The sequence below is a fragment of the Vombatus ursinus genome, unplaced genomic scaffold (genome assembly GCF_900497805.2).
Source record: "Vombatus ursinus unplaced genomic scaffold, bare-nosed wombat genome assembly UNPS02014841.1, whole genome shotgun sequence".
Lineage (NCBI taxonomy): Eukaryota > Metazoa > Chordata > Mammalia > Diprotodontia > Vombatidae > Vombatus > Vombatus ursinus.
The window spans coordinates 2,309,186-2,320,333 of NW_020954619.1; positions in this window are offsets into that span (position 1 = coordinate 2,309,186).

Consider the following 11,148-nt stretch of genomic DNA (forward strand, 5'->3'; position numbering starts at 1 on the left):
GAGGTGAGTCTGAGTTCTCAAAGGTTATACCAATATAAAGCAAACTCTCTCAAGGGCTCCTTCCAAGGACGAGACTAGTTGAGTTTCCTGAACCTCAGCTCCATGTTGACCACAAGTCAAAGAATTTTTTATCTGTGAAAACCCTTGAAAACCATCTAAGATGTAAAGGGGTTGCAATCTTTCACTGGAAGGAATATCCACACAAATAAAGTAAGAGGTCCTTAACACACTGATGAATTGATGTACTGACAAACCACAAAATATCTAGAAAAGGGTAATAAAGATAATGATAAGAATCTAAATCACATTACACAAAGATCAGCTGAATAAATTAATGATGTTTAGCTTGGATGAGAGGAAACTCAGAGAAGACATGACAACTGTCTTTAAGTTTTTCAAGGGCAATCTATCCTCCCTCCAAAAAAAATTAATGAAATTTCTACTTGATCCTAGAAAGCAAAAGTAGGATCAATATGTGAAAGTCAAAAGGATGTTGATCATTGCTCACCTCAGAGGGGATTAAGTTCCCCATCACTGGAAAACTTTGAGGAGAGGATGAATGATATTAGGGCTCTTGTAGGCAGGATTTGGGAAGAGTTTCACTAGGTGACCTCAGAGTTCCCTTCCAAATCTAAGACTATGAAATATATGTCCCCAGTAATAGATCCATCAACAATCGCTTAGTAAATACATTTTGCATGCTAAGCACTGGGGATACAAAGAAAAAAAGCAAAAATAGTCCCTGCCTTCAAGAGGCTTACATTCTAATAGGTAGACAACATATATAAATCAATATATGCAAAATAAATACCAAGTAAATGGGAGGTGACTCTACAGACGATGGTATTCACATGTGGGTGAACTAAAAAAGATTCCGTAGAGGAGATGGTGCTTGCCATTTTACTAAGTGCTGGGGAGAGATGTCAAAGAAGCATAACATGTAGTCATCCCGCCATCTGGGAGCCTATGATTTAATTACAGTGGTAAGATGTACAACAATAAAATAGTTAGCTTTAGTCAAGGGTCAAAATGAGTGAAACAGACAGCATGAAATGGGAGAGATCTTCAAGGGCTGGGGATGCCATTTTTTCTACTGTGGTGGAAAACTATCACCTCAAGTCTCAAAATCCAATATGGGACGTGCTTCTTATGCCCTCTGAGCTCCTCTCAAGCCAGCAGTGCTATCAGAGTCCCAGGGGGTAAGGGAGGTCTGCCAGTTATCCAGCATGGCGTGTTCATCTGTCTGTTTCTCCCTTGAAATGTTGACAGCCCCACAGCAAAATGATTCCCCAGAGAGCTGACACACAGGACAGCCAATCACTTTATCCCTTGTGGCAGACTGCTAGATGCTCTGGGGGATGTGTTTGAAGGGGATTGATAGCTATGACACCCCAAGTGCCAGGAAACACCTCTTATCTGGGCCATGACAGCCAGCCCTCATGTCAGCTGCAAGTTCTGAGTGTCAGCACTCTCTCTTTAATAGCCCCTTGGCTTCTGTCTAGTATGGTCTCATGGGATCTTTGAAATTATTTATAGTTTGGTCTGCTAGAACAGTGGGAGGAGGAAACATGAGAGGTCCCATCTCTCAGAGCTATAGGCAACAATGGTACTAGTCAAGAGAAAAAGAGAGTCCTCATCATTAACTTCTTTTTTTTCCCATTTACAAGAATTTGGTACACCCACCTAACCATGTGATCATATTTGTTGTTTTGTATTGGTTGGGCTGTTGGGGCAAGTGAAGAGGGTTAATCAGACCAGCATGAAAGGCAAATAGGATTGAGAGCCATCCAACAGAGCAAGGTGCTAGGATTTCAGAGATATAAGTTGTTCCCAGCTTCTTCTGAGGCATAGAATGTAACTCAGACCCACTATCAGTCACAGAGATGGGCATATCTCACACATATTGGAAGATTTTCATTTAATTATATTTGTAAAGTGCTTTGAGATGTTTCCATTACATCTAACATAACTACACTAATTACAAAATAGAATCCAGATCAACACTGCAAAACTGATGGCACAAGCTTCCTCATCTGTAAAATTGGGATAATACTTCTGAACCTCCTTTGACTCCAGGACCATTGGACAAATAAGCAAGATCATATAAGAAGCATTTTAAGCATCTCAAAAGTCTGATATAGAATTTCAAAATAGTGTTCAGAGGATTGTTATTTCTGCTTAGGAAGCTTTTCTTTAGTATTTAGACTCAGCCATCAAAGTGATCTTTCTAAAACACAGGTCTAACCATGTCACTCCTCTACTAAATAAACTCCAGTGCCTCCCTGTTGCCTCCAGCATCAAACATAAAATCCACCTACCTAACTCCTGGGGTTGTTGTGAGAATAATAGGAGATGATATTTGTAAATTATTTTGCAAATCCTAGAGATCAATGCTAGTTATTGTTGTTGTTGCTGTTGTTGTTATTATTGTTATTATCATTACAGGTCCATTTGGTTTTTAAAGTCCTACATAATCTAGCTGCATACTACCTTTCCTACCTTTCCAGTCTTCTTACACCTTACTCCCTGCCACATATTCTAAGATCCAGTCACTAGTTGTCCCCACTATCTGAAAGACAATCACAAAGAACTCATGATAATGAAAAATGCTATCCACATCCAGAGAAAGAACTGACAGAGTCTGAATGCAGACCAAAACATACTATTTTTCACTATGGGAAGAGGGTTCTTTTGGTCTGTTTCTTCTTTCACAAAATGACTAATATGAAAATGTTTTACACGATTACACATATATAACCTATGGTAAGTGGTGAAGAAGAAAGGGAGAAAATTTGGAACTCAAATTTTTTAAAAAACAAATGTTAAAAATTTTCTTTACATTTAATTGGGGGAAAATACTATATTTTTTAAAAGATAATTGGAGTCACAGACAAAAAAACAATAAAGTTTTGTCAAGGTAACTCACTGGTAAGAGCCAGCACCTTTTTCAACAACCCAAAAGGAGGTTGTACACATGGACATCACCAGATGGTCAATATCAAAATCAGATTGATTCTCTACTTCGCAGCCAGAGGTGGAGAAGTTCTATACAATCAGCTAAAAACAAGCACAAGAGCTGACTGTGGCTCAGATCTTGAGTTTCTTATTGCAAAATTCAGACTTAAACTGAAGAAAAATAGGGAAAACCATCAGACCATATAGTTAGGACCTAAACAACGTCCCTTGTAAATATAAAGTAGAAGTGATGAATAGACTTAAAAGATGAGATTTGGTGGTTAAGTGCCTGAAGAACTATGGATGGAAGTTTGCAATATTGTATAGGAGAGAGTAACAAAAAAAAATTCCAAAGAAAAAAACCAAGAAAGCAAAATGGCTGTCTGATGAGACTTTACAAATAATTGAGGAAAGAAGGAAAGGGAAAGGGAAAGATATATCCAACTGAAGGCAGAATTCCAGAGAATGGCAAAGAGAGATAAGGTTTTCTTAAATGAACAATGTAAAGAAAGAGAAAACAACAAAATGAGAAAAAACAAGAGATCTCTTCAAGAAAATTAGAGATATCAAGAGAATGTTTCATGCAAAAAATAACATGATAAAAGACAAAAATAATAGGACTTAGAAGTAGAAGGGATTAAGAAGAGGTGGCAAGAATATACAGAAGAACTATACAAGAAAGATATTAACATCACTGATAATGGTATGGTTACTGATCTAGAGTCAGACATCCTGGGGGATGAAGTCAAGTAGGCCTTTAGAAGTATTGCTAACAATCAAGCTAGTGGAAGTGATGAAGTCCCAGCTGAATTATTTAAAATCCTGAAAGATGATGCTATTAAAGTGCTGCACGCAATATGCCAGCAAATTTTAGAAACTCAAAAGTGGTCAATATATTGGAAAAGGTTAGTTTACATCCCAAATCCTAAAGAAGGGCAATGCCAAAGAATGTTCAAATTACCAAACAATTGCACTCATTTCACATGCCAGCAAGGTTATGCTTAAGATTCTGCAAGCTCTGCTTTAGCAATATGTGAGCCAAGAATTACCAGAAGTACAGGCTGGGTTTTGAAGAGGCAGGAGAACTAAAGACCAAGTTACCAACATTTGCTGGATTACGGAGAAAGCAAAGGAATTCCAGAAAAAACCATCTACTTCTGCTTCATTGACTACAGTAAAGCCTTTGACTGTGAGGATGACACAAAATTTGGCAAGTCTTCAAAGAGATGGGAGTACTAGATCATCTTATTTGTCTCCTGAGGAACCTGTATGTGGGTCAAGAAGCAAGAGTTAGAACCAAACGAGGAACAACTGATGGGGTTAAAATTGGAAGAGGAGTAGGACAAGGCTGTATATTGTCACCTATTTATTTGACTTACATGCAGAGTACCTCGTGTGAAATATCAGGCTGGACAAATATAAAGCTTGAGTTAAGGTTGCCAGGAAAAATGTCAACAATCTCAGGTGGGCAGATGATACCACTCTTATGGCAGAAAGTAAAGAAGAATTAAGAAGATGAGGGTGAAAGAAGAGAGTGTAAAAGTTGGCTTGAAGCTTAACGTAAAAAAAAAAAAAAAACTAAGACCATAGCAACTGATCTTATCACATCCTAGCAAATAGGAGAAGAAATGGAAGAAGTATCAGATTTTATATTCTTGGGCTCAAAGATCACCACAGATAATGAATGCAATCATGAAATTAAAAGATGCTTGCTCCTTGGAAGGAAACCTACAGCAAATCTGGACAGCATACTAAAAAGCAGAGATATCACCTTGCCCACAAAGGTCTGTATAATCAAAGCTATAGTTTTTCCCATTGCAATGTATGTCTGTGAGAATTGTACTATATGGAAAGCTGAATGCCACAGAATTGAGTCTTTCAAATTATGGTGGTGGAGAAGACTTTTCAGAGTTGCTTGGATAGAAAGCAAGGAGATAAAACAGTCGATACTTAAAGAAATTAATTCAGACTACTCATTGAGAGGACAAATACTGAAGCTGAAGCTGAAATACTTTGGCCACACAATGAAAAGACAGGACCCTTTGGAAAAGACCCTGATGTTGGGAAAGATTAAAGGCAAAAGGAGAAAGCGATGGCAGCAGATGAGATGGATAGATAGTGTCATGGAAGCAAAGAACATGAGTTTGGACAGACTATGAGAGAGGTAGTGGAGGATAATAGGGCTGGAGTGCTATGATCCATGAGGTCACAAAGAGTTGGACACTACTGATCAAATGAACAATGACAATGAGGACCTAGGGATTCTCTTAACCCATCTTAGTATCTTGTCTACTCTTCCCTCCTTGAAAAATTCCCAATGTCTTAGTCACCTTCTTATCCTTCGATAGTTGTATCAGTTGGATCACCTGTGACTGCAGAATTCTTTGATCCTCTGGTGACTGAACAACTCAGTATTTCTCTCTTCCTTTTCTCTTTTTTTCTTCTCTCCTCTTCTTTCAGTTTCTTCATCATCTTCTTTCCTTCTCCCTTTTTTCCTCTCCCTCTTTCCCTTTCTGTAAAGTCTAAAGGACATTTCAGAAAGTGTCTCTGCTAAGTACACTAGTATCATCTATACCATTAGATTACCCATTCAAGGAACTTTCTTAAATTCTTTTAGAATTTAGCAAGGAAAATTAGCATAATACCACAAAGTGTCATACTCTTAGACACCACCTCAGCTCTATTCTGTTGTTGTTGCACCCTGAAACATGGTTCAGATCCACTAGCACTTTCTAGATTCAGAGTAAGCTCTCATTCTCTCAGAGTTTTGTGATGCAATGTAGAGCTTATCACTCTTTCTTGCTAGTGTCTTAACTTATGTACCTTTGGGTTGTGGATATATGTCAGGAATTACAGTGATACATTATTACCTCCTATAATATCTCCTAACTATGTTATCATGATCTTAACTGTTCATTGCCTCAATTTTCTCATCTGTAAAATGGGATAAGGTGGTATAATATAGTGTCTTCAGAATGAAGAAGACCTGGGTTATTATTATTATTTCTGTATGCTTCAGTGACTTTTGCCAGAGAAGTTATGTCACAATAAAAGGATTGTCCTGGAAAGGTTTGTTCATTCCTCACTTGTTTACTGAAATTTAATAATTTGATGATAACCCTGCCCTAATCTTCAAATGGTGCAGGGGCACATCTACATATTAAAATGGAACTCTAGTCATGACTCTGGTTATATAACTTTATGGGAAACTTAGTGATGAGGAAGCCAAATCACTCCAAGGCTCATTGATTTACTCCAGCTCACACAATGAGTAAACATACATTAGTACATCTATTGCTAATATACCAGTCCATTGAATTTCTCAGAAAAAACATTTTTTTCCATTTCTGTTTTATGTTGTTTTACCCTCACAATCTACTTCCACCAGCGCTTTCACTCAAAGCTAAATCCCCATTTTGCCCAAATGAAATTAGTAGTACTTTTTGTTCTTTCACTGAGCTTTTGAAATCCCAGTAGCCAATTCTTGAACAGTCCAGCCTCATGTCCAGACTCCTCTCACTTGACCAGAATTGCCTTCTTGTCCCAAAAAGACTCTACTGAACCTTAATTTGGTGCAAGCTAAGGCTGAGAAGTAGAAATGAATGCTTATGCAATTGGCTAAGGTAAAACAGACAATGAATTTGATTAATCTACTCCACTTTCTCCTCCAGTGCACTAATGAGATGACTGTGTGCTACATGTCTGGCTCCAGTGGGATCTCAATTGACAAGTCTTTTCATCTTGAATCTGAATCATTAGTCATTACTGTGTTTTCAGCTTGTAGAAGGCACTTCCATGGATAATGGTTCTACAGTGTTCTTACCTTGAGATGTAATTAAACTTAATGATCTATAATCCCTTCTTTAACTTTCCCTAAAACTAAGCATGCATTTCCCTTTAACCTGATTTCCAAAATTACACTGCATTCATAGGCATCATCATTTTGAGCCAAGACAGGTCTCTATAAATATTGGTGTGGCACAAGGCATCAAGTGTAGGAACAAAGGGGAAGATTCCCTTCTGTTACCCTTATTTTCCTTTGCCCATTTCCTCCCTGCTTGTCAAAAAAAAAAAAGTATCAGGTCAAGACCAGAGCAAAGAGGTGCTGGATCTGTGATACAGCTCAACAGAAACTCTGCTAGTGCTTGATTTCCCCAAAAGGACTGAAGCAGTGTTTCAGACAACGTAGTGCTGTAGAAAAGGAATTGTATCTGGGTTCAAAGTAGATGGATCCAAATCCTGACTCTGCTATTTGCTACCTATAAGATCTTTGGCAAGTCAATTCACCTTGCTTTCCTTACTTGAAAAATGAAAAGAATGAGCTAGATGGTCTCTCAGGTTCATTTCAGCTCTCAATCCCCATTGATGATCTCTTTTTATACACATAGTAAAAACAGTGATTTGAATGTAACTACAAGAGTGTGGGACAAAGTATGTAACTTCAACCTTCCTCTCCAATCTTGTACTAAAATGAAGTTCCAAAGTAATCTACATGCCCAGTACTGCCTAGCAGAGGCAGGATTGCAGCTTAAATGAAGTTTCTCGTCTCAATTTAAACATAAGGCAGACATAGAGAGAGAGGAAAGGGAAGGAGCGAGAGAGAGATAAAAAAAAATGTTAAAAAAAAAGACTTGACCTAAAGACTTCTGCTGTTGTGTGCTGCTATGGAGCTGACTCACAAAAGAGATGAAATAGCCTCAGGTTTTAGGCTATCTCACTAAAGATCTCTGACCACTTTTCTCTGTGGAGAAGAGGCAGCATAACAGTTGCAATTTAAAGGATCACCAGAACATGGCAGCTCAGATATCAGCAGCTGTAATTCAGTCAATAACCAACAGATGGCAGTGCAGCGAAGACAACCCAAAACATGATACCAACAGCTTACAATTTTGTTGTGGGGAAAGCTTGCAAGTTGACAGAGAAAATAGTCCAGAAGATGGCGCCAATAAACCAGCAGTTGACATCAGCAGCTCTGTGGGGAAACAGTAAACAATAACTTTGACCATAGAGAAGTGTTCCAAGTAAGATATAGTCCTACGAGCATGAAATGTGCTAATATTCAGACAATATATGTGTTTCCTCTCCCATTCTGATTCCCAAAGTACTGAAGTTAAAGACAGGAAGACCTGAGTTCAAATCCTGTCTGAGACATTTACTAGTTGTGTGATCCTAGCAAGTCACTTAACCTCTCAGCCTGTTTCCTCATCTATAAAATGGGAATAATAATAATAATAATAGCACTACCTTACATGATCATTGTGAAAATCAAGTAAGATAATACACATAAAGCCCTTTGCAAAGTGATGTTATTATTATCATTAGGGTTCCCTGGTTTTTCATATGTCCTGGTCTTATACCAGGGGTGGGGAACCTTCAGCCTCAAAGCCAAATGTGGCTCTCTAGGTCCTTGGGTACAGCCTTTTGACAGAGTCCAAGTTTTACAGAACAAATCCTTTTATTAAGGGGATTTGTTCTCTGAAGTTTGGATTCAGTCAAAGGGCCACACTTAAGGACCTAGAGGGCCATATGTGGCCTCCAGGCCACAGGTTCCTCAACCCTATCTTATACCTTCTTTTTCCAACAGTGGAGGCATCTGTGAGGGCAAGCACCTCTGTATTATGAAAGAATTTCCCTTGTTATTTAACTTACTTTTCTATTTCAATTAAATTTCTTTTGCTCTAAATTAATTTGCCCTCTGGTTTTCTCTGATTGGGGAAAAAACATTTGGGGCTTTTGAGCAAATGTTTACTCAAAGCATACCTTTAACATGAGCATAGCTTTCAGGTATCCACATATGACAAGTTCATGGGGTATGAATATATGCTAGAAAGTCCAAAAATTTCTACAATTAATTATTTTCTAGGGACCTTTATTCAGTTTGATTGATGCTTGATCTTCACACTAACCTAAAAATAATTCAGAAATCATGAGGCATAATATTACTATAGAAGCATAAGTGAATTGTCTATGACTTTACGGGAGGTGTGTGAGCATGGCTGAATCTGGGTGACACCAAACTAACCACTAAAGTGTAGAAGACTGAAAGACTGAAAAAACAATCAATTTGTTATCTCCTCAGCACAATGACAAATAATCATCTTGACTGAATTTAGTTACGAAATTTGCTGAATTGACACTGGGTTTTTGTGGGCTATAGGTAAAAGATTCCCAGTTATTTTACAGCTATGAGAAAAAAATGAAGTTATTGGAACTTGTTAGAAGAGCTGAAGTCTCACCTCACTCTTCCCAAATCCAACCATTCCCATATCCTATCCCCAACCACCACATACACACATGTCTTCCATCCTTCCCTCCCAAGACCGCTGTTATCATCACCTCCCTTCCTGAGGTCAAACCTGTCAAAAGTAAGCAATATACTTAGAATATCTTTAAAATACATCCATGGGTCCTGAGGCATTGGTTGAAGAATAAAGATGTAGACACAGACTATGTGTTAACAGGGTCATGGCAAGGACTTTTATCCTTGAGCCCTCCTGTTCCTAATGATGCATCTTTGAGGAGCAAAGGTTAATTGGAAAGTTGAGAGGGCATGATATCCCCTTGCTCAACAAGTACATCTGCCTCTTCTAAAGCTATCATACTCATTTTCTTCTAACAAGATGGCCACTGCATTTTGAAGGGGAAAAAAAACAAAAGGAATAAAGTGTGCTATGGGGTTGGGACTAATGATTCTTCTTTAGAATGACTGTATTGGAGACACTTAACCAACCCCTGTGGTTGGGATAGTGGAGGAAGGGAAGGTGCAGTGTAATAAGGCAAGATCTCCTGTGGCACATGCCATGCCCCCTGTCCATCCCCAAAGAGTTACTTGTACAACTTTGAACACATCCCTTCACTTTGATAAGCTTCACTTTCTGCATTTGAAAAATAAGAAGATTCTACTAAATAATCTCTAAGGGCCATCCCAGTGCTAGATTCCCATCAATCATCTCCTTTCATGCACTGGCTTTGAAATTCTCCCTCTTTGTACTCTACACTTGGACAAAATGGAACTGCTTTACTCCACTAGGGATAGAAAATGGGTCAAAGGCTGTCATTCATGCTGATGTGGTCCCAGTATGGTCTTAGAATTGTAGTGAATTTCCCCAAGCTATACCATCTGTACAGAAGCTTCCAGATCCTGGGACTCCTGACAATGTTGAAAAGTCAATAGATCGAGGGAGGTCTTTATGTTGTTCACTGCCAGCTCTAACTAGGACAACCAAATCCTCAAGCATTTCAACATGCAATGACTAGATAGAAAAAGAAGGAAAAAGAGAAAAAGGAAGAAGAATAAAGTAATGATAGTAACAATAATAGTAGTAATAATAACAACAAAAACAATAACACTTGAGGGGCAGCTAGATTGTAAAGTGGATAGAGTGCTGGGCTGAGGAAGACTCATCTTCCTGAGTTCAAATCTGGCCTCAAACACTAGCTGTATGACCCTGGGCAAGTCACTGAACTCTGTTAACCTCATCTGCAAAATGAGCTGGAGAAGGAAATGGCAAACCACTCTACTGTCTTTTGCCAAGAAAATCCCAAGTGGGGTCACAAAGAGCCAGGTACAACTGAAATGACTCGACAATATTTAACACTTAAGGTTTACAAAGCACTTTCTATCGGCTGTCATTTCTTCCTCACAACAACCTCATGAAGTAAGTGCTCTTATTTTGCCTATTTTGGACATGAGGAAACTGAGGCTAAGAGAGGTTAAGTAATTTGCCCAGCATCACAGTTATTAATAACAACCACAGCAATAATACATTTATCTGAGCTTCATAATTTAGAAAGCAGTTTTGTATATTTTTATTATTAACTTGATATATGTTATATCTATATATATATTATATATAATATATATTATTGACTTAATCTTCATAACAACCTCGTGAGGCAGTTATTATTTTGCAGATAAGGAAGCTGCAGGTAATAGACTAGTAGTAACTTGCCTGAGGTCACTTTGGCATTGTGGTGCAATGAAGAGCACTGACTAGGAACTTAGAGAACCCAGAAAACACTTTCTACCATGTGAACTTGGACAAATTAATTAACCTCAATGAGCCTCAGTTTCCTCATTTGTAAAATCAGGGAGTTCAACTAGATGGCCTCTGAAGACCCGTCCAGCTCCAGATCATAGAAACTTGAAGAAACATTGTTGAAAGTAATTGTTGGACCTAGAATTTCTGGACC